General features: G+C 50.7%; 1 protein-coding gene across 4 annotated transcripts in view; it reads right to left on the reverse strand.

Annotated features, from left to right (window-relative positions):
* Nucleotides 1–18,452, reverse strand: part of LOC142583217 (irregular chiasm C-roughest protein-like) — a 188,198-nt gene that overhangs the window by 116,949 nt on the left and 52,797 nt on the right. For 3 of the 4 annotated variants that reach the window (XM_075693583.1, XM_075693585.1, XM_075693582.1), the window contains exon 2: nt 4,695–4,757. The exons of the other annotated variant lie outside the window; for it this stretch is intronic. The gene's annotated coding sequence lies outside the window, so the exon portion shown is untranslated. The remainder of the gene's footprint in view (nt 1–4,694; nt 4,758–18,452) is intronic. 4 annotated transcript variants of the gene reach the window in all.

Below are 18,452 nucleotides of genomic sequence, written 5' to 3' on the forward strand. Positions count from 1 at the left end.
GCTAACAGTATTATAACCTTTTGTAAAGCCCCATTCTAACTTGCTTATCATGTGCTTGTATCGAAAATGCACCTGCTGCTCACGAATGCACCGCATTGGACAATAAGTGCCTACAACGTTAAAAGTATTTAACCTACAGCCTAATCCAACATCGTGCGACTACATTGCTCAATATAAATCACATGACAATATGCTCTGAAGTGTTACAGTAATACGACAAGCATAAAAAAATTGCAATAGACATGTTAATGTCACTTTCTCAAATGCGTGCGCAGTGTTCAGTGCAACAAGTCAAAAAATCAAAAAGAAGATCATAACCGAGACGTGAAACTTGGGATCCGAAAGGACGAGCATATAATTAGCATGTAATTAAATCTTCCTCCCAAGCTTACGCGTGGACAGCTTGTGTCGGTGCTCAACATCCGCAACTTTATTTTTAGTTCCCAGCTCCAAGGCTGCGCACTTCTCCTGGATACCCGCTTTAATGACACTACACCGCACATAACTATGTTTCGCAAGCTCTAAACTGGAAATACTTTCGCAGTCTGCGGAAACCTGGCGCAAACTATGCGTGACACGTAACTTTTTATGAAGGGGCAGTGCCCCGTCTCGCAGGGCTGGCAGGCACGCGCTCCTGGCGATGGGGGCGGTGGGTGTTGGTGAAAGAAGGAAGGTCGGGAAGAAGGGTGACATCGCTCTGGAAAAGCTGCGTACAAGATGCCCAGCGAAGGGGGCGCGGGCGCCGTCTCACAGTCACGACGGGCACGGAAGGAAAACGGTGTATCCCAAGAAGGATCACGTTTATCTTGATGCGAAGCAGGGCCTCTCGGGGCAGCAAACACGGGCTCGACGCCGAGAATGTTTCCAGGAGGCCGACGGACGCACGGGCCGAGGCAAGCTCGCGAGAGAGACAGAAAAAAAAAAGTTTTCGAAGAAGAAGGACGAGGCGAGTGCGACGGCGCGTGCCCCCATCGGCCAATATCGCCTCGCCGTCCGCCCCAAGTATGCGCCTTCCAAAATTAGGCCGCCGGCGACCGGGGGTTGGCAAGCAAGGGTGACACGCGTGCATCGCCTCCCGCGCAGTGCTACGCTCGTCCACGCGTGTCCGCCGGAGCACGTACTCGTAAATTTTGTTTTGAGCGCCCCGAAGCTGCGAGGCAGGGGAGAGGATAAGGGGAGAGGTCAGCGTCAAGTGTGTGTGTGGGGGGGGGGGGGGGGGACGCCGGTCGAGCGTCGCGGCCATTTTGGCTACTGGCTGTAGCCGTGGCGCGTGTAACAGCCTTGCGCGCCACCGTAGCGCGCGCTCGTCGTGTTACCGCGTCCGACGAGCGCGCAGTGGACGCGGGTAACGAAACACGATGTCAACGTCGCGTTCGCGCGTAGCGACATTAAACGTGTCGCGACGCGCACGTGCACTGTGTCACTACTGATAGATGCTAAAGAGAGGAGGTCAGCGGCAAATGATTACGCGCCGCCGCGTTAATTAACGCACCCGTCTGGCATTACTCGTGTTTCCCGCGTGCCTGCTGCAGGCTTTCTGTTCTTGCGTTGCGGCTGCCGCCATTCTTTGCCTTCGAAAAACAAGGGACTGAAATTGAATTAGAAGTCCGACGATAAACATTCGGCGGATCTCTCACACGAGTAGCTCTATTCTTATCGTGACCTTGAAGCATAAAAGTTACAGTAACTCATATTGGCGCGCTGCGAGGAAATGTTACTGTGCCTTCTCAAGAAACAAAAAAAGAAAGCGCTCAGAATGGACACCATATGCAGTTTCCAAACTCACCCAGAGTTAAGAAACGAACCGCTGGGTCAAACAAACTTGTAAACAAGCTATTTTCGTCACAACAAAGGCGCTTTTTTTTTTTTTTCGCGGCAGAAAACAACCTACCCGTGGCCACCGGCATCGATTGCGAAAAAGGTCAGTTTCGTCCAAGTTCAGTTGAACTACGGGCGGTGGGAAAGTCAGGAAAGGAACCTTAAGTGACGCCCGCCGCGTGCGTAGGAAAAAAAAAAAAAAGAACAACACGGGCCACTCTCGATATGCCGTTACGGCCGCGGAAAGCCGACGCACCAACACTTGAGACAAAGAAGACCCGCAGCGAGGCGCCTACACTCTTCGCGAGCGGCCTGCACTTTCCGTCGGCCCCTTCGGAGGAGGAGCTAGAGGATGCCCGTGGCCCCCCACTCCCCCCCCCTCCCCCACTCAAGCCTACACACCCGCGTCTTTCGGCGGAAGCAGCGGCCGCTCGTTGGCTCTTTGTTGACATTTGCTCGACGAGAGCGCGCGCGGCGCACGCGGCGTGGATTATTTCTGGCAACAATCTTGCCTTGCAAGGCAAGACCCGCGCGTCTTCTCGGAGCGAGCCACGCCAAAGGGCAGCGGGCCGCCCCGACCGCAGCAGAGGCAGCACGCAACGGTTCCCTACAAAAGAAAACTATATTCTGTCTACGTGGGCTACAAGTATAGCTGTTCACACCAGTATTGTATTTATAGACGGTGCATGAAATTTTGCCCTAAACTTCGTCATTCTGGCATCAAAGCGGCTTTTGACACTTTGCAGATTGACCTTGTCGAGCAAGACACTGCGTTATGAGTGCGAACAACTTACAACGGGCACACGCACTTGCGCAGGTCCTTCGCGGGTTCGGAAAATTACGACTGCTGCCTGGAGATAGGTGGTGTCTCAAAACGTGGCGTCCGGGGCGTGTTTCCAGTTCTCCAATTGCTTCCGGCGCATATGGTCCGCAAAAAAAAGGAAACGCCTTCGAGATCCGTTCTGTTACTCCAATGCAGTGCCTAAAGATGAAAATTGTGCGACTATAAAGCTGTAGCCCTTGGCGTGGATAAACATGAACCTTCCGTGAGATTACACGTTGTACATCATGAAAAAGTAAACGAAATTGTCGGCATCTCCGTTAGTAGCAAAGCATTTAATTAGCCACTTTATTCAAGCTTTGCTTCACATAGATTTCGACGAGTACTTTGAATATGCAGAATTTTCTTCTTGCAACTCAATAACCCGTGTTTGCTTGAGCAGAGGACAGAAAACCGGAAGTATAGACGGTTATTACAATGCAAATGAATTTAGTTTTTGGGGTGAATTGGCCTTCGCAGTAAACAACATTTACACACACACTCAAACCGTGCATGTTGATGCCCGGAAAATGATCTATCCGGCTCCCTTTCAGTAACGCTTCCCGTTAGAACACCCGGGGAAATGTACGTGGCGATGGATGCATGTTTCGATTCCACACACTGTTTGCGCAGGTGCTGGGTTTAATGCTCGTCAATACGAGACATAAGCGCCACACAGAGACACCAACGAACGTTTGCACTCACTGTACGCGGAAGTGGAGAGCTGCGGCAGAGAGTGGCACGATGGAAGATAAATAAGGAGACACTATTCGCGCGTCCGCCGCAGTGTTTCGTGTGTATGCACAACACGGGCCCACAAAATCAAACCTTTCGCGACGCACGAAAACGGGCTGCGCATTTGATTTCCAGGTAACCACTCGTCCGCGAACGTTGTCATCAAGGTACATTTTCCGCGGCATTAACGCTGCGGGGCGAGTCGCGTGATCTGGAACGTCCTTTTGATATTGTTGCATTTTTTGTGTTCCTTTTCTTTACGCAGTATCACTATATGGCAGGTGTGCAGTAATGTTCCCTTAAGTGCCGTGCTCGTTTTCATGCAGTTTTTCCGAACTATCTGCCCTTGCCACTCACCTTCCTCTCTCTCTCTCTCTCTCTCTCTCTTGGTTCTTCTCTCTCCACTCTATCATTTCCATCAGCCAAGCTGACGTTGCGCCATGTTGCTTGGGAATTTGTCGCTTTCTTTCTCAATAAATAAATAAATAAATAAATAAATCGATAACAATACTACCAATAATGATGATAATCGCAGAAAATATATTTTTCTGTTACCAGGCTTCAGCGGAAAAACATGCTAAAATATGCATCGCTACTAAGAGTTACCCTTTTCGAATAAAAATAGCAGTATTAAGCAGAAAAAGGGCCACACGGATAGGAGAAAACAAAACTCAAGTCAGTATACAGCACACAAAATATGTTGCGTGTATAAAGTGTACGTAATTTTATCCTGCTGCGCGATCGCTATTTCGGGCGCAGTGTACACCACACAAGAAGCTGACAGGGCGGCCAGGTGTGATGGATTATTCCAAACAAGTGACGTTACGTAACTCCCGACTGTCGGTAGGAATAAGCGGCACGAAGGCGTCTAATCAATACCAGGTGCGGTCGCCAAAACTTCCGTGCGGTTTCATGCAGAGCGTGAAACACGCCACAGCAAGATCGTCTCGGCTGTTACGCAACGGTTCGTAATTTTATAGCGGTGGCGAAATGCGCGGCACTGCGGAAACTGAAAAAAAAAAACATTTTTTTTTTCTTTCGTAGCGGGTGGCAACTATTTCTACACCAACGGCGTAACGCTAACAATCGCTAAGCGACTTGCAAAACTTTAAAATGGCGTTTTTACATAAACGATCTCGAGTTACCAGCCGTCAAAGCGCACGCCGTCTTCGACTCTGAGGCCGCTGCAACCAGCTAACTGTCAGCACCACGCATGTGATTCGAAACTTATGACGCAAGCCAGTGGGCGTCGTAAGCGGTAACGAGCTGAAAATGAAATCTATCCTCCGGAGTGACGAAACGCGGTAGCCCTTTTGCTTACCAAGTATCGCGCGTAGCTAGCAGACTGCCACTTCATAAAAGCCCGATGACCTGGGCTGGACTCCTGCGAAAGAAGGAAAAGCACACGTTAAGAACTAATTGCTTGCTGCGTCTTACAGTTACAAAACAACGCACAGGCTATCTATGGGGAGAAGTCATAAAGAAAGGAGGGTGCTCCGGTACTTTGCCGTCGGGGAGTCTTTAATGGGACGCTAAGTCGCAACAACACGTTATAGTAGTTTAATATAGCATTTCATAAACGCTGTTCTCTTTAGTATCAGGGTAAGATGGGGGTTTCTTGAAAAGAGAAGGAAAATCAAACTTCTTTCTTTTTCTTTTTGATTTAGCGTTAAAGTACCATTGCCCAGTGCCGATACGTGATTGTGACGTCACGGATTTCAAATCTTATTTTTTTTTTCGTATTTAAGCAAATGCGGCGCAGTAAAAGTACTCGAAATTTGCTAAGTTCAGTGTTTAGCCTTTTCAGAATCGAGTGCACTACGCAGTCAACCCTTGCCGACAAAGAATTATCAACCTCTGAGAAGACGTCGTCTAAATCGATGACATCACGGCGTGCTATAGTGCGGGACTTCGAGGCGGCTGAGAGAGAGAGAGAGATAGAGAGAGATAGAGAGTGAGTGAGTGAGGCAAAGGAAAGACAGGGAGGTTAACCAGAGATTATCTCTGGTTGGTTACCCTGTACTGGGGGAGGGACAAGGGGATGCAATAGGTGAGAAAGAAAGAAGGATAAAAAAAAACCTAAACACACGCACGCACGTACACACGAACTATTTCTGTGGGCACTGTCACACAGCCCGCAAAGGCGTTCATAGTCTTACGCAGTGTCACCGCACAGTCCTACGTCACACAGTGTACAGCCACAATTTGTCAGAAAGTCGCGTGTCTTTCAAGTATCGCAGCAGCGCGTTCATAGCGGATCGCGCTGATGTTCGCGTAAGCCAGGTTCCAAGAATCTCGTTCTCTGTCATTGGGCTCTTGTCTAGTTTGTCTAAGGTGGCTGAGAGGACTGCTCTTTGTGGGTTAAAACGAGATCACTGACAAAGAAGATGCTCGATTGTTTCATTGCACCCGCAGAAGTCCCACAGCGGGCTCTTGGCCATTCCGATAAGGAAAGAGTAGGCATTTGAAAACGCTACTCCAAGCCATAGACGGACAAGAAAGGTGCAGTCACGTCGCGGAAGCTCGGGCGGAATACGGAGCTGTAAATTAGGGTCCAGGGCATGGAGGCGTGCACTTGTGAAATCGGATGAATTCCATTGGGCTAACGTCAGGTCACGCGCAAGTGCGGAAAGTTTTTTCGCTGCGTCGGCTCTCGAAAGAGGAATGGTAACACAGTTGACACCGGCATGAGCAGATCGGGCAGCCGCGTGCTCGATCATTGCCATGTATGCCACAGTGACTAGGCAACCACTGATATATTATATCGTGTCCTTCGTCAACTTGTCGATGGTGGAATTCTCTAATCTCTGCGAGGAGCTGCTCATGTGATACATGGCGCAGTGCTGAAAGTACACTCTGTAGGGCTGCCTTGGAATCACAGAAGATTGACCATGCGTGGGATGGTTCCTCCTTAATGAAATGAAGAGCCGCACGCAGGGCTACCAGTTCAGCAGCTGTCGTTGATGATACATGTGACGTCTTTAGCTGTGTCTTGACGGATCTTCTTGGTATCACCACAGCGGCAGCTGCGCTTGCAGATGTGACTGAACCATCGATGTAAACGTGTACGCGGCCACTGTGCACCTCATGTAAAAGTTCTAATGTGGCCTGCTTAGGGCAGACGACGGCATGTTGGCTTTCTTCATGATTCCTGGGATGGTGAGGCGTATGTCAGGTCTGTGCAGGCACCATAAAGGTGTGGATGGTCTTGCTGCAGGCATGTAGTTCGATGGCAATGAGGTACGATTGGCGTCAATTAAACGACTGAAAGTTGTGTGTCGCCTTTCTGCGGGTAGAGCGGCAAGATGCTGAGAAGGTAATCGGGGAACGTGCCGAATACGCGCCCTGAGGGCGTCGGTTGCCAAGTACGTTGATATTGGTTGATCTCGAGCTATGACAATCGTTGCCGCTGTAGACGCACACCTCGAAAGACCGAGACGCGTCCTTAGGGCTTGAGCTTGTAGTCCCTGGAGTACACGCAGGTTTGTTTTGCAGGTGTTCCCAAGCACAGGGAGGCTGTATCTTGCGAAACCGACGAACAAGGCGTTATAAAGCTGCAGCATTGACCGCACAGAAGTACCCCATGACTTTCCGCCGAGAAAATTGAGGAGATGTATTATTGTCAATAATCTCTTCTTCAGGTATACATGCGGGCTCCATGATAGGTGGCGGTCAATAATTACCCCTAAAAAGCGGTGTTTCCGTGCATTTGCTACTGCTTGCCCATTGACCTTTACACTGTAATGCTTCATTTCCTTCCGAGTGAATGTAACAAGGCAGCATTTCTCTGAAGACAGCTGTAAGTACTGTTTTCGCAAGTACAGAGGTGTTAGCGTAGCTGCCTTTTGTAGCCGTGCTCGTACCCGCAGCCGTGTTACGGCAGACGCCCAAACGCAGATATCGTCGGCATATATTGATACCTGAACTGTGTTGTGCAAGCATCGGACTAGGCCAACGAGCACTAGGTTGAATAGCGTGGCGCGTGGCATGTCCTCGGCAGTGCTGGCCACACCTCAGTTGATGAAGCATGGCCACTTCTTTCGTTGACATTCGTGCTCTTACTGGAGACAGACGGAACAGACATTTCCCTTGAACCGGAAGAGGATTTCATAGACTTTCGTTTCCGGAAGCGATGTCACCTTATCGCTTCAGAAGCATCTCTGTGTGACGACACGTCTCTGGCCATTTTTCATAAGATTTTCTGCTCTTTCTTTAGGCGTGGACAGTCTTTTGAGGCTGCAGCGTGTGAGCCTTGACAATTTGGACACTTGAGCTCTGTTGCACGGCAAGTGTCAGTGTCGTGTTGTTCGGAACATCGTGGGCATATCGTTGTATTTCGGCAGGCAGCACTCACGTGTCCAATTCTTTGACACCTTCTGCACTGAAGTGGTTTGGGTACGAAAGGTCGTACCACATGCCGAAAGTGGCCGACCTTTACATGTGATGGTAGGCAGTCACCGTTAAACACGAGCCTTACACAAGTCGACTTGCCAAGGCGCCGAGCCTGTAGTAAGGCAACACCATCTGTCGCAGGATAATCTTGACCACCGGGTTAAGGGGTGGGGGGGGGGGGGGGGCAATCCTGAACGTGCAACCAATGCACTGGTGACGACACCACCCTTCGGGGCAGTGTTGTCGTTTTTTTTTCTTTGCGTTCTGCCCCCAACGGAATGTGGCGGCCTCTACGGCCTCTCAGGTGCTAAGCAGCAGCACAACACCGCAACGACCGAGCTACATGCGATCAGTCATAGTCCACCTCTAGTAAGCGTAAGTATAACTGTGTTATACAAATACGTGTAACAGCATTCCACGAGTCATCATATTATTTGTGCCGTGGACGTGGCACGAATGTAGCACCAACGAATAACGTCACTAATCGATAAATATAGGCTGCAGTACAAATTCCGACACGCATAATTCCAAAGCAAGGATTTGCAAAACGGTTTCGTGATTTATATGCAGGCCTTCGGGTTTCGAAGCGTCAAGACACGTTTCTCGGTCGACGTTTATGGGGCACATGGCGCGCGCTCGTCTAACGGCGGGAAAAAATGGGAATAAACGGTGATCAGCGTGTCGTACAAGTGCGCATAAGGGACGAGTGTGACGAAGAAAAAAAAAAAGAGAGAGAATACGAAATGAAAGGCAGAGGCGTTAACCCGAGTAATTGTGCAGCTGGGTATACTCCGCACTGACGGAAGGCCGGGCAAGGTTAGGAAAGAATTGAGGACAACCGGACAGATGAGTTAAACGAAAAAAAAAAATCCGTGTGCACAAACACAACGACGGCGCTTGACAATGACCCCACGCTTTGTGGCCCTGAATATACCACAGCTGCAAATATGTCGGCCCTCACACCGATGGAACACACACTAAGGAGCGCATCAAACTTCCACATAGACTTAGATATTTTCGAGGCCGTGTTTCGCCGACACGACCTTTTTAAACGCATTATTTATTGGCGGTAGGCGGCGGGTGATTGCCTCACGAGCACCTCTGGTGACGCACAAAGACCTCGTCCTCCGGCGGAAGTGTCCTGCCCCTTTCTTTCTTTCTTTCCCGTCTCGACGCGTCGTTGCACGCTAGACCTTGCAGTCTGTCGCGACGAGCGCCCAAAAATAGGATCACTAGTTCTGAATCACGGCGCCTTCTTGTCGTGCGCGCCAGTCTGGACTGTCTGGCGGTTGTAGCGTCTGACTGTCGGCGAGCACGCCGAGTTCGAGACGTCCAACGGGAACGCTTCTGCGCGACATCTACAGCGGAACACCTCTTATTGAGCACGAATGATGGAACCGAGTCACTACAGGCAGGAGGGCACACGACGCAGCGCCTCTGTCGCGTACCCCTTTCTGTGTCCCGTCTTTGCGCTGTTTTCTGAAATATCTTACATGTCTGGCCGTGTTCTATCGAGATTATTAGTTTTACTTAACTGAACTCAGCGCAAACACAAGGTAACCGGTATATTCGTGCAAAGCCATCTGTCGTAAAAGAAGACAGGATAAAAGGAGGTGGGGGAGTGTAGAAGCGCTAAGGAACCTGCTCCATAGAACCGGAAGCGTGCGTCACTCTTAAAAAGAAAAGGTTTTCATATCCACTGACCAAGTACTAACAGTTACTTGTCACAAAAAGCCCCACCTTCTTAGTGAGTGCACGCACTAAAATTATAGTTAGTACTTTTCACTACCTGCTGAAGCTAGGGAAAAAAAACACTTAGTACTGTCTCCGTTATGCAGTTACTAAAGCAACTGAAACATAACTACCATCGATACAAAGAAGCCCATTTGATTTATTACTGCCGCTTGCATTGCCGTAGTAAGTCTATGGCATTGTAAAAGCATAATAAGGTCAAATAACACACACGAAAAAAAGATAAACGGCGTCCTTTCGCTGTTTATTAGGCAGACTAATTGTTGCTTCCCAAGGATATTGCGCCACAATTGCTGCGGGTAACAAACTACTGGGTAACTCCACCATGCAACGTACAATAAGGAAGAACGCAAAGGACACCACTCGTCCTGTCTTCTTCCTTTCTCATCCATGTTACTGGCGGTTTTACTTCTTTTCTGAAAAAACGCACACACAGAGAATTACGACATGGTCACTATACGCGACACATACTAGAAGATGAACTTCAAGAGTGTTTTTAGTACTAGCTTTAGCGAGCACTTGTTGTACCGGCGAGCACTTGTTAATGTGGATAATTAATCAGCTTTATTACCCTAATTTCTCTAGCCTTCTGTCTCCATATATGTGTGCTACGACGTCGCACATAACTGTTAGTAGAACATAATGACACACTACAGGTTATGTGAATTTTGGACAATAATGTCACAATCACAGCATAATAGACCACGGCCACACGTGGTAGTAGTGGCTTGGCAGTTGCTTAGTAAAAACTACCAAGGAGGTATTGAAGTACATATTAATGTCGTAAACCCATGCACTTACTAGCTGTTTATTATTATATATATATATATATATATATATATATATATATATATATATATATATATATATATATATATATATATATATATACGCACACAATATTGTACATCGGCGGCACAATGCGCATACACTACACTTGAGGTACATCACAGATAGATGATGATGATGATAGCAACTTTATTGTACCGCCGGCTAAGGAGGCCCCGCACTCCCCGTCCCCGGCACACAGGCCTTGGGAACGGGGGCCGGGGCCTCCGCGATTAGAAGCAAGCAAAGAGGTCTTGACTCTTCGCGGCTTCTTCCGCCAGGCGGATGGCGTGTTGCTGTGGAGTAGGGTCCTCGCTCCGCAGCAGTGCTTCCCAGGTCTCTCTACAATTTATGTTTGATTTAGCCCCTGGAGTGCACGCGCATTTCCAGATTATGCGGTCGAGGGTCCCTCTCGCTCCACAGTGATTGCACTTATCGTTTTCTCTATCGCGTATAACATGGTGTGCTCAGACCCGGGTTACGAAGTTCCCAGCTCGCAGGCTCTGCCATGCGACTGCCTCTCTATCGTTTATACTTTTATCCGGTGGTGGCACCAGTCTCCTGCGTAGCCGATAATTTTCGACAATCCCCGTATAATTTTGCAGACGCTCGTCCATGTTCCGGCAGCCGGGTGGTTCCACAGCCACCCGGAAGTAGAGAGCTCGGACTTACTCGTGGGCCACCTCGTTGCCAAGAATAGCAATTTGCCGTGACGTAAGTGAATAGTGCATAACCTGCAGTGGTAAGATGAAGTTCCCCTATACACTTGTGCGGCTGTCCATATGACAAAGCGTGCTACTACCAGTTCGTAGAAGGAATAAGGTGTGACACCCGCAAGCATTACACGAACGTTGGTTCCTTGGTCGTTCTCCCTCTATATATATCTATAGATATTTCTTTTTGTCACCCGGCATCGCATGCTAGGCATGCGCCCACGCAAACATCCCCAGCATTAATTAAAAGTCTCTCTCTTTCTCTCTCTCTAGCCTTTTCTACTCCGACAGCCTTGCAGCTTCACCTTATTCGCTCTTGGTCAGTTTTTTTTTTTTTCACAATATTAGTGCTTTCAGTCCCCGCCTGGATGCTTCGACTTACGCCCAGTATGCGCTGCATACAGGCCTTTCCCGCGAAGTCTCTGCTTCTCCCCTCCGCTTATTTCGCTAAATTATCCCTCGCTCCGACTTCCACGTCACCCGACGGATGAATCAGCGGGCACTTAATTATCGCGCCCGCTCCCGAAGCGGCACGGGGTTTCGGCATTCCGTGTTTATATACGCGACGTTCCTTTTGTCTCCCGGTGGCCCGTCAACCATGCTCAGTTTACAGTCGTCCTCCCGGCCCCGGACCGCGATTATTAACGCGCCAGCCCGTCGAGCCCGTGTCGCGCATTCTTCCCGAACGCGACACCTCCTCTTTCTACCCGCTTCTCTTTCCATTTTTTGTTGGCGTTCGTCCTCCCTTTGCCAGCCGCGATCTCCCGGGGACGCCGTTGCCGCTGATGCTGCTTCTACGTAGGCAACGCATTCTTCCAGCGAAATGAATGGCCGCGTTGCGCCCGCCGTGTCGTCGACGTCGCCGGCCAACTAGCTCGCCTCGCGAATCGAGTAAATTAGCGCAATTCCCTTACCGGGAACGACGAAGAAGCGTCAACAAGGGGGGGCCCCGGCGCTCCGCCGCTAACGAAGTGCAAGGCGGCTAATGATGGCATTTTTTTTTTTCGGACAACGCGCTCGCGGCCCGCCCGGTGTAGGCCTAATCCTTTCCCATTCCGCTGCTGCAGATGCGGCAGTGCGGACGGCGGGCGGCGCGACGGGCGAACAGAAAACCATTTTCGGGAAGCGCACATCTCCTTTCCAGGTTTTTCTCCCGGCGATCGGGCTAGGTGTGCTGCGCATAGGCAGGCCCGCATGCGTAACTGCACTTCCCTCTCTCGCTACGCCCCCCCCCTCTTTCCCCACACCTTTCTCCCCGCATCAGTGCGGCAAAGTGCCTCGCCTTTTTTTTTTCTCCCCAAACGCGAATTGGGGTTCGAGAAACAACCGGAGGGAAATAAAAGGGCTGTTGGGTCCAGCGTCGGCCAAAGCTGTGTTCGTATATACACGAAGGCGCAAATTGTTTCCGCACGCTGCCGTGCGCACGACTGCAGCCTTTCATCCGCGGGCTTTATATACGACGCGCGTTCAAATCTGCCTCCCGTTGTCGCGGCCGATAGAATTTTTTTTTTTTTATTTTCTTCCTCGCGCGGGTTCACCCGTGGGACGCTTCTCTGCAACGCACAGCAGCACTGCCCACTGCGACGCTCCGCGGCGCATCCCTCAGGGAAACGAACGGCTTTATCGCGGGCCGTCTTTATCCATTTCATTCGATGTGCTGTCAACAGAGAGCGTTACGAACATCGACGTCTCAAGGTGCTTTGAAACCACGTTATTGGATTTCCGACAGAGGGAGGAATGTAGCGTGTAACCATTCTATAGCAACCTGGAAACCATTGCACTTAATATCCCTTTGTAAGACGGCAATTAACGAAGGAACCTACCCAAATGAACCTCGTTATATCTCCCACATATAATGATCGTGACCGCAAAATCCTAAAGTACCAAACCGAGACGAACATGCAGACTAACTCCTTGTTTGCCCGAAGAGTATAAACAAATGGAACAGGCTGACTGGGGAACGCGTAAACTGTATCAATGAAAATGTATTCTACTCGTTGCTGTAATCCCTCTGCTGTAACGCCCTTGGGCACTGCGCCGTATCCCGCGAACAAAGCATGAGTAAAGAGGAACAAGTGAGTCAACAGGGAGACATAAAAGTGGAAGTACAGGGAACTTAACTAGAAGGTAGCGTGTTTCTAAATAATTACCAAACGAACAAAAAGCCGACGGCGGTAACAATACTGAGCAGTCTGAAGTGAACCCTATGCAAGCAGAGAGCTCTAATTGACTCGCAGCTCAATATCCGTAATGACCAAGTCACGAGTATAACAGTCACGGGTGCGGTAAAAGCCCGTCTTTCAAATCAATATATATATATATATATATATATATATATATATATATATATATATATATATATATATATCAGCTTGCAGCGAAGTGCGAACACCAGTAGGGCAGTGAGAGGGAAGTCAATATAGAGCAGGCATCACAAGCAGCACATTTCCGATAAATATTTGGCGCCGCTGTGCGGGAAGAAATTGTGCAGAAACAATCGAGGGTGATTGCAGTAAGTATAAGCTAATAGCTGAACGCTTCCAGAGAGCCATTCACTCTTATTTTTTTTTAATGAAAAACGCGGTGCGTTTCAGTAGATGCGGACGTGCTCCGGGACGCTGTAGCCGTCTCAGCACGATGGTGCGTGTGTGCAGGAACGTGTTTTGTTTGAATGAACATTATCTTCCTTAGGTATACGTGCTGGAGTGGCACGATGATTCATCGTTATGCCAGAATTTTTTTTTTCACGTTTGCCAGAAGCACGTCACGCTGACAGTTCTGCCTCTAACAAATTTGACGGCGTCCTCCCTATTCGTTTGTTCCGTCTTTGCGCTGTAACATGTCGCCGATCGTGGGACGCAAACGGCCTTTAAAGTCCACCATTATCTGAATAGCTCGGCGATTTGTTTTCACTCCTAAGAGGTGAATAAAGCAAGAGAGATATGCGGCAAACTACAAAAAAAAATAATGTCGCAGTTTCACCCGAAAGGTGAAGCATCGATTACGATAACAAATGAGTGGAACGCTATATCCGAAGCAAGGATAGCAGTTTTATCGACGTCATAAACTTGTATACATAGGCATACTAGCCACACTGAAAAGCATGGAGTCATGAGCGTACAAGGCACAAGCAAACAGGAACACATCTCACTCGATGACCGCGGAAGCTCGCTGTCAGTACGGTGCAGTGAGGAAAAGCGGCAGCAGCAGTGAGCGAGTTGACCTTCAGCGCGAACTTCGCCTTGAAAACAGAGCGCAACCCGGACTCTGTACCCTTTGTACCCGTCGCAAATGGCTTTCAAGACACAATGGCCCGCCCCAACTTTCTTCGAAGCCTTGCGCGCGACGCAACGCGGTGTGCTTTCTCCCCGTTTTCCGCCGTTGCGTGCGCGAAATTAAGCCGAAATCGCCGGCTCACCCTCGCCCGCTTCCACTCGCACATACAGCAAACGGCATGCGGCGACTATTTTATCGCCCTTGGACTTAATACGGAACATCAGGCCAACGCCGACGGCAGAAATGCGTCTGGAGTGTCCATATAATTCCTGTCGCAATAAATAAATAAAAAAAGAAAACCCCGAGGTTGCTACGTCGACATGAAAGGAACTTTCGCAAGACAGGCCTGGAAAGAAGATGTCTCTACTGTGTGTTGACAGGCGTTGTAAGGCTATTGCTAACAAAGACGCAAGGTCAACACGTGTATGCTCTCTCTCTCTCTCTATGGTTGGGAACCATACCGGCCTGCGGTACATATGACGTTATGGAGCCTTTTGTAGTCCCACGCCCGGGGCGCGTATACACGACATCTCTCCTCCGAGCCAGACAACATACCTCGGCAGACGCTCCTCCCAACGGTCGCCTTACATCATCATCTCGAGGAGCCTTCAAACTACGTTATTGGATTCCGAGAAGCTCTTTCGAGAGCGGCCCCAAATATCGCTCTCATAAAGATGACCTGTGTCTGGACGACGTATTTGGGCAGCGCGCACAGATAAACGTGACAGTAGCAATAAACGTGGTTCGCTGTCAAGTATATAGTGTGCGCCGTGGCATCTTCTCCCGAGTACTCTTCGATCCCTTAGCGCGGTGGCTTGACGCAGCAGCGTCGAGGCAGCGCAGAAAGTTGCCGGCGACGCGACTGACGCTCGAAACTATCACGTGTCGTGCAGGGCGAGAAAGTTTAGAAAAAAAAACAGAAGAAAAGGAAAAAAGAACAGAAGAAGAAGAATGTGGAGCGAAGCATTAGAGAAGCCTTCTTAAAAAGTGAGCTGTATACAGACTCAGTCTTGTGGGCTTAGGGCCGCGTTAAGCTTTACGTCTTGAGAAAGATGATGCGTGCCGGAAGCTCCCGGTACTTTGTTGTTATGGTTACGCACCTGCTTTAGTTTACACTAGTGCGCTCTAAATGTATCCCTCAGGAGTGAGCTGTTTGAGATCAGAGGTACCCAGGGTTACGCGTTACGCCGCGGTAATGACACCCAGGCTCCGACAATGTTGCTTTCATGCATCGTTTAACTATACTTCGTACTGGTCTGCTTACAACAATCTTTACTTCTATAGGCATGCCATCAAAGATAAGAAAACAACGTAGGCAAGTAAGTAGAGAGAAGAGCGAGGAAATAGTCTCACTTTGTTAGATCTTAGTTAGCTTCTGAAAACGCGCTATGCAATCTCAAGTTCTTCTTTAAAAAAATCAATAGCGAACGAATCGTGGTTTTTGTCAAAGGCCGCAGGTTACGACGTCGTTCATGACTATGTTTAGCGTTTTTTTTTTTCAGAGCTTTCAGCCTGGCGTGATGCTCCACTGGTCCAAGGCCGGCTGCATATATGAATTCCCGGCGCAGCAACTTGCACGTAAATCAGCACACGTTGAGGCCAAATGGAAACGCGAGGGATACGAGGTCGAGTTTCAAGACCACTTGATTCCATTGCGCGTCGTTCTGTGACTTTCCAGGCCATAGAATAATGTGTGCTTTATATGTGCATTATTTATTTTTTTATCCCTCGCACTTAAACAAGTAATAGCAATAAAGAAAAACGGACTCGCAGCTGAACGCGATTGATTCTTTTATAGTCGCCCGTAGTTGTGTTTCTTGGCGGATCTTCCATAGCATTGCAAGCGTGCGATTCTTGGCTTGGCGCTAGTAGCTCGATCAGATCGTATATATTGAGTAGCGATTCAGCACCAGTGAGCGAGCTAGTGACAATGATAGCACGTGTTTGTCCTCGCTTACTATCGGTGCACTGACGTCCGCACCATTTCCTCACCCTCACGCCGACGCACTCAAACTTTTGATCAGGAGGCTACATCAAGTAAAAACACAAATGCAAGAAATCCACAGGCGTTAAAAAACGCAGCCGTCCCTAAATAGACGAAACGTATTCGCAAGCGGGTGCTTGTCACACACCTCGCGGCTCACTGTCCCAAGCCGGCATCTGACGTCAGGGCAGTCTCCGCTTGCCATGCGTGGATCCGGCGTGCCCCGACAAGAATGGAGCTCGAGTTCTCCACTCGAACGGTAAAAATAGAGCCTCCTATCTCTCTCTCCGTCCGTCGCTCGCCGACCTGGGGCACGAAAGCCAACAAAGAAAAGATGGCGCGCCTCCCGAAGGAGACAACAGCACTCGGTGCCGCCTGCGGCGAGCGCCGTTTTTCAGGCAGTCATATGCACCGTTCGCACGCCCCGCCGGGTATCAGTGTCACCGCCGGACGGGCTCTCGTTAGCTGCTGGCTGCGCAGGCAGCGGTGAACCGCAGAGCGGCGGCAGTGAAATATACGACGCTGTTTACGCGGCGCGGCTTCGTTCGGTCTTCCGTCGCACACGCGCTCGCACAGCGCGCGAATTCCCGCGCCCCGGTCGGCGCAGAGGTATCGCGCCTTCGCAATGAATTGGCCTCGCCGACTCCCCTTCCCCCTCCGACTATACCGGTGGTGCCCGTGGGAGAAGAAGTAACACGCACGTAGACTCCCGCCCCACCCCCTCACCATCTTTCCACCACTCCTGCGGCCGAGATCGATGGCTCGCTCCCTGAACGGTTCGACCCGCCTGGCGAGGACGACGAAGACGATGCCGTCGAGAAGGGGACAGTTGCTTCGTTTTCCTTCTGTCCTCTCTGTTCGACTGCGTGCCTTTCTCTTGTCTTTCGTTTTCTCGCCAGCTGCTTTGCTTCCTTTCTCGGACGCCCCCCTTCTTGGGCGTCGCTCCGTTCCTATTGCCTGCCTGGCCCGATCTTCTTCCACACCCATTCATTCATCCCCGCCTTCGTCCCCGAGTCCGTGCCGAGTGCTCCCTCCGCCTGATCGCCGCCGACTAATGCGGTAATTGTTTTGCTGGAACGAGTCCCCAATTTCCGGGCGGAAATCCGACACGTCCGCTCGTCGTCGTCTGGCCGTTCCTCCACGGCGAACTCGCCCCACCTTACCACCTCCTCCTTTTCTCCCCAGACGCCCTTATACACCTTCTTTCCTTCACACCCCCTTGAGCCGAATGCGGGTCTTGCGAGAGCTGCCTCCAGTCCGGAGGACATTTGCGGGCCAGACCGTCAGTTCGCCGGGTCTGTACGACGCTCAACCGTTCCCCCCCCCCCCCGCCTCCCCCCACCCATAGTGAAGCTGCCCGCGCTTTGCGCACCCATCTCGGAGCGTCGCCTTGCTCCCTGCGTACTTTCGCTCGGTTCTGAGAACTTGCGAGAGGCGGTCGAGGAGAAGGGCTGCCACGCCGAGAGTCGGCCGGACAGGGTCATCCGGGGCCACACGCCGCGCGCATCTGCCATCGACAGCAGGCCATATACGAGGTCGCGCTGCTTCGCGGGCCCGCGAGTCGACGACAGCCCGTCATCGTCCCTGGCCCAGCCGCGCGTGCCAACGCACGCGCCGGCAACGGACCGCTAGGGCCCGACCGAGGCTTACCCACCGCACCCCCTTCACGCCCTCTCCTTGTGCACTTGCGCGCACACTCGTGGTCTCCATTCAGCGAGCTGCGGCCGGCGGCGGCACGCGCATACAATTTTGAGCCTCCCGTGCGACGGGCGGCTAGTTAGACGAGTTTCTGGCGGTGAAAGGATGGAGGGCAGGGGGCGAAGGGGCCTTCCATTCTAACACCCCCCCCCCCTTTCTGTTCTGAGACCTTTCTGTTCCGTCACCCTTTGCTCTTTTCTTCCCCCTTTTCGGACGCGGAGCACGGTCGAGCGTGGCCTCGTGTGTTTTCAATTTGCGCGTACAAGCGGGCGGCTGAGACCGGAAGTGAACTTCTGTGCCCGCGGAATGTTGAAAGGGGTCCGACGGAACGCCCGCCCTACCGCCGTCACCGTTACTAAACTTGAGTTGGGTGCCGTCGGCGAGTCTGCGGCGCGCCAAACTCTCTCGCTTTTTCCCTCTCGCGCGCTCCTCCGAA

This window comes from Dermacentor variabilis, chromosome 5 (assembly GCF_050947875.1).
Source record: "Dermacentor variabilis isolate Ectoservices chromosome 5, ASM5094787v1, whole genome shotgun sequence".
Classification (NCBI taxonomy): domain Eukaryota; kingdom Metazoa; phylum Arthropoda; class Arachnida; order Ixodida; family Ixodidae; genus Dermacentor; species Dermacentor variabilis.